A 6,000-nucleotide genomic window follows, 5' to 3' on the forward strand; every position below is an offset into this window, starting at 1 on the left:
ATGGGCGGATTGGAGGGTCTGATTTGGACTTATCTACACAAGGGCGGCTACACATGGCTGCCTCTCATGAGAGAAGGCAACCTTTTTGGCCTATAAAAGGAGGTCATTTCTACACACATTACATAGTGTGAAGTTGATGCAACAAGGTGGGAGATCTATTAAGGGTATAATCCTTGTGGTGAGAGTGAAGCAAGGTGGGAGATCTATTAAGGGTATAATCCTTTGTAACCTACTTCTTGTTTGAAGTACTAAAGCCATTAAGTGACTGCTTTCCCGTGGATGTAGCCCACATTGGGTGAACCACGTACATCGTGTGTACTCTCTCTCTCTCTACTCTATAATCTCTTGTGTGTGTAAATTATCTCTCTCCATTAAGTAATCTACTCAAATATCTATTTAGCTACATCATATTTCCTAACAACTAGTATCAGAGCAAGGTTTGCTCGTAGCTAAATTATCTCAAGGAAAGGATTCCTTGAATTGAGTGGGAGTTATGGCAGAGGAAGGGAAGCTCAAGATTGAAAAGTTCAACGGAAAAAACTATCAACATTGGAAGATGCAGATTGAAGACTATCTCTACTAGAAGGACCTCTATTTGCCACTAGGCGGTCTTGCAAAGAAGCCCGCAATGATGGCAGATGAAGCATGGATTGTCCTTGATCAAAAGGTGCTGGGAACAATCCGGTTAAGCTTGGCGTCAACGGTGGCCTTCAACGTTTCGGAGATGAAGACCATGGAGGACTTGATGAAGTCACTTGACAACTTCTACGAGAAACCATCGGCATCCAATAAGGTATTTTTCATAAAGCGCTTGTTCAATCTAAAGATGGTAGAGAATGGTTCAATTGCTGAACACCTAAATGACTTTAACACAAACATAATTCAGCTTCGATCGGTGAAAATCAATTTCGATGACGAAGTGCGAGCTCTCCTTATACTATCATCTCTACCGGATAGTTGGGACAACCTTGTGATGGCTGTAAGTAATTCTATCTCTGGCACAAATACTCTTAAGTTTGATGATGTTGTGGGTGTTCTCGTAAGCGAGGAAATGCGAAGGAGAAGCACAGGAGAATCATCAAGTGTTGCATTGTCAGTGGAAACAAGAGGAAGGCCTAAGGAGAGATTCAAAAACCAAAAGGGTCGTGATCGCTCAAGGCGGAGCAAGTCATACACAAAGTCAGTTCTTGAATGTTGGAATTGCGACAAGAAGGGCCATGTCAAGAAGGATTGCTGGTCCAAGAAGAAGAAGGAGTCGAAGTCTCAAGACAACAAGCCAACATCAGAGGCCAATGTGGTAGGTAAAGTGGAGCAAGATGCTCTAATTCTCTCATTAGACAATGTGTCTAATTCTTGGATACTAGATTCCAGGGCTTCATTCCATGCGACACCACACAAGCAACATTTCCAAGATTACACCAAAGGTAATTTTGGGTATGTATACTTGAGAGATGATGAAGCTTGCGGCAAAGGTACAATTTGTGTCAAAACTGCTAACGGAAATGAATGGAAGCTTAAAGATGTTAGGCATGTTCCTTCTCTTCACAAAAAAATGATCTCTACAGGACAATTGGACTATGAAGGTCACAACATTGCATTCGGAAGCAAAGGGTGGAAGATCTCAAAGGGATCTTTGGTGATTTCCAAGGGAGAAAAGGTCGGTACACTTTACTTGTGTACTGTTAGTACGCAATCTTCAACTTGTGCAATAGCTAAAGAAGTCAACATTGCGGTGTGGCACTATCGGCTTGGGCATATGAGTGCAAAGGAATGCAAATCCTTCAAACAAAGAAGCTTCTACCAGGTTTGAAAGAAGTGGACTTAGAGTTATGTGAAGATTGTGTTTATGGTGAAAAAAGAGGGTAAAATTTCAAAAATCAGGAAATGAAAGAAAAATTAAAAAACTTGAGTTGGTTCATTCTTATGTTTGGGGTCCTGCAGGTACACCATCACTTGGTGGCTCATTGTACTATGTAACATTCATAGACGATGCGACTAGAAAAACATGGGTTTATGTCATGAAGAATAAGTCCGATGTGTTTTTCATATTTCAAAGGTGGAAAGCCTTCGTGGAGAATGAAGCAAGTACCAATGTTAAGTGCCTTAGATCCGACAATGGAGGCAAATATTGCAGCCAAGCTTTTGAAAGCTTTTGTGCTAGCAATGGCATTTGGAGGCAAACGACAACCCCAAGGACAGCTCAACAAAATGGGATTTCGGAAAGGATGAACAGGACAATCATGGAGCGAGCACGAAGCATGCGGCTACATGCAGGCCTACGGCTTGAGCTTTGGGCGAAAGCAGTTAGTACGTCTGTGTACTTAATCAACCGGTCACCCTCAACGGCATTGGATGGGGGAGTTCCAGAGGAGGCGTGGACATATAAACCGGTGAATTATTCATTTTTCAAAGTGTTTGGGTGCGAGGCTTTCATGCACATAGATAGAAGCCTAAGATCAAAGCTAGATGCAAAGTCCAAAAAGTGTTTCTTCATTGGCTATGGAGAAGGTGACTTTGGGTATCGCCTATGGAATCCTGAAGATGGTAAAATCTTTAGAAGTAGGGATGTAATTTTCAATGAACAAAATATGTACAAAGATTACTTGGAAAGAAAACAAAAAAAAGAAAGAGGTGATGAGTACATGGAGCTTGAGAACGGTGAAGACTCAAGGAGTGCAAATGGTGACAACATGCAACAATGTCAACCAAATGAGGAGCCTCAACCTATTCCCCGAAGATCCACAAGAGCAAGTAGACCTCCAAAAAGGTTTGTTCCTTCCTTCAACCATCTCTTGATCTCAGATTTTGGAGAGCCAGAATCATACGAAGAAGCTATGCATCATGAATCCAAAGAAGAATGGATAAAGAGCATGCAAGTGGAGATGGACTCACTACATCGCAACCAAACATGGGAGTTGGTTGAGTTGCCTAAAGGTAAGGGGGCACTTCAAAACAAATGAGTGTACAAGCTGAAGGAAGAAGAAGGTGGGAAGAAAAGGTACAAGTCTAGGCTTGTGGTAAAAGGGTTTTCTCAAAAGAAAAGTATTGACTTCAATAAAATATTTTCTCCTGTTGTAAAAATGAACTCAATTAGGCTTATCTTAAGCCTTGTGGCTGCTCATGATTTAAATCTTGAGAAAATGGATGTAAATATGGCACCCTCACGGTGACTTAGAGGAGGAAATTTACATGCTTCAACCAAAGGGTATGAAGTAAAAGGTAAGGAGAAAATGGTTTGCAGATTAAAGAAGATCTTGTATGGTTTAAAGCAAGCATCAAGACAATGGTACTTGAAGTTCGATCGATGGATGTTGGATCATGGATTCACAAGATGCAACTCGGATCATTGTGCCTACACGAAGAACTTGGGAGATGGGAAGCTCAAGTTTGAGTATCACCTACTACAGATGGACATAAAAACTTTCCCATATGTGTACGTACTCTCGGATCACTTGCGTCTACACGAAGAACTTGGGATCTATTTAGCTACGTCATATTTCCTAACATTCACTTCGATGCTCCTCATCTCAAGACTCTTACCATATACATGTGGTAGTGATGTGTGTGAACACACTAGGACCGCCGGGGCATTTTTTCCCCCTTTAGGAGGTTTTTTCCCCCGTGCATTGTATATACGCCCATCACTCTAGGGCTATCGATCTTTCCATTTCACACTAAGTAAAACACTCTCTATTGTGTGCTTTGAGCTTCCTTCATCTTCTCCAAGCTGTGTGTGTTTCTCTGCAACCCTAATTCCAACAATTGGTATCAGAGCAGGTCACATCCTTCCGGGCTTAGTCGCCAGCTGCTCCAGCATACGCCTGCTCACTTTCTCCGATTTCAGTGAGCTTTGGCAAGCGTTCGCAGGTCGACAAATATTTTGGGCGAACGTGAAGAGCTCGGTCTGCTCAGAATTTTGATTTGGGCTCATTTCGGCCTCCGTTTCCACTACAAGCAGTACTGCACAAGCTATTTCGTCATTTTGTGCAGAATTTTTGTCAGTGCCGTTTTCTGCATAACAGGTGCCTTATAGTCTTTTACCGTTTGTGCTATATAGCACAGGTTGTTCGCGCTCCGTTTCTCCTATTTTTGGGCAGTTTTCACATCAGGTGCAGCATTTACCATGGCTGACAACAACAACACAGATGTGTTCAAGATGTTTGCTGCTGAGGACAGGTTGGATGGGGACAACTACCCTATGTGGGCTTATATGATGCAACATGTTCTTGTGTCAAAGGGTGTCCGGAACATTGTGCAGGGCATTGATGTACGTCCTAGTTCTGAGGATGTAGGCGATGTTGAGGATGTTGCAGGTCTTGCTACAAGGATTGCAGCTATTAGAGTTGTTTTGCCTATGGCAGAACAAGCTCGTTGGGATGTTAAGGATGCGCAGGCTCATGCATTGATTGCGTTGTCTGTGAAGCGCACCATTGTTCCTCACATCCGTTCAGCAAAATCTGCAAAACAGGCTTGGGATATTTTAGCAGGTCTTTATGCAAGCCGCAATGAGGCTAAAATTGCTTTGCTGCGTAAAGAGCTAGAGTCGAAGATTATGCATGAGGAAGATGATATGGACACTTTCCTTGCTAGTGTCAAGGATATCAATGAGCAGCTTATTTCTGCAGGTGAAGTCATTTCAGACAGTTCCCTTGCGCAGACTGTTCTTGATGCCTTACCAGATTCCTACCAGACTTTTGCTAGTACTTGAAGACTGATGACCCAAGGAAATCCAGAAGTTGTCAAGTTTGATGCATTATGCACATTGCTGTTCAAGAGTCACTGTCCAGAAAAAACAGGACTAGACAGCGTGCAGTTGAACAGGCTTTTATTGCTTCTCAAATAAAGGGTGGTAACAGCAATGCAGCCACTTCTTATGATTCTGCTGCGACTGGCAAAAATTATGTTCCTAATGCTTCTGCTGGCAGTAATTCGTCTGGCAATTCTGGTGATAAGGGCAAAAAGAAGATGCGTTGCCATTATTGTAAAGCCAATGATCACTTGATCAAGTCGTGCCCTAAGTTGAAGGCCAAAGAGGCTAAGAAGAAAGAGGGTGGTTCCACTGCAAATGCTGGTTCCACTACAAATGCAGCCATTGTTGAGTCTTCTGTGAAAGGAGACCGTGTTGCTGATGTTGATGTAGAATGGGCTTTTAGCGCAAAGTACACTTACAATCATGCTGTCCATGATGCATGCTTGTCAGTTGCTGCAGATTCACATGTGTGGTATTTCGACAGTGGTGCTACAAAGCACATTACCTCACATCGTGAATTGTTTACCTCTCTCGAGTCTGTCCCACATGGGAATTCAGTCACTTGTGCCAACAACGCCTCTTATCTAGTTCAGGGAGTTGGAAAGATTGTGCTCACTGCTGCTAATGGCAGTTCCTTCACACTTGCTGATGCACTTTATGTACCTGGGATCAAGAAGAATCTCTTGTCTGTATCCGCACTTGCTAGACTTGGACTTGTAGTCAAATTTGTGGATGACAGATGTACAGTTCATGATCTCAGTTTTGGTGATGAAATTGTTGCATCTGGGCTTTTGTGCCGTGGGCTGTATAAGCTCACTTTGTATGACAAGTGTGGATAAAATTTTACAAATGTTGTTGCAGATTCAAGGGCTATTTCAGATGCAAAACTTTGGCATGCACGTTTTGGTCATCTGAATTTTGCCAGTTTGCTGCGTTTGCAGAAATCTGATATGGTTGCTTCTTTGCCGCCTCTTGAAGCACCTGTCAAACATGTTTGTGAAGGCTGTATTTTGGGTAAGATGCAGCGTTCTAAATTTCCAAAGGATGGTTCATTTCGGGCCACATGCAGGTCGCAACTTGTGCATAGTGATGTTTGTGGGCCCATGCAAACTCCGTCCTTGGGCAATTACCTGTACTTCATGACTTTCATTGATGATTACTCCAGGCATGCATGGGTATTTCCGCTTAAAGCGAAGTCCGAAGTTTTTATGTGCTTCAAACAATTTTTGGCTATGGCTGAAAATGTCTCG

The sequence above is a fragment of the Adiantum capillus-veneris genome, chromosome 17 (assembly GCF_014529385.1).
Source record: "Adiantum capillus-veneris isolate H3 chromosome 17, ASM1452938v2, whole genome shotgun sequence".
In the NCBI taxonomy this organism is placed as follows: domain Eukaryota; kingdom Viridiplantae; phylum Streptophyta; class Polypodiopsida; order Polypodiales; family Pteridaceae; genus Adiantum; species Adiantum capillus-veneris.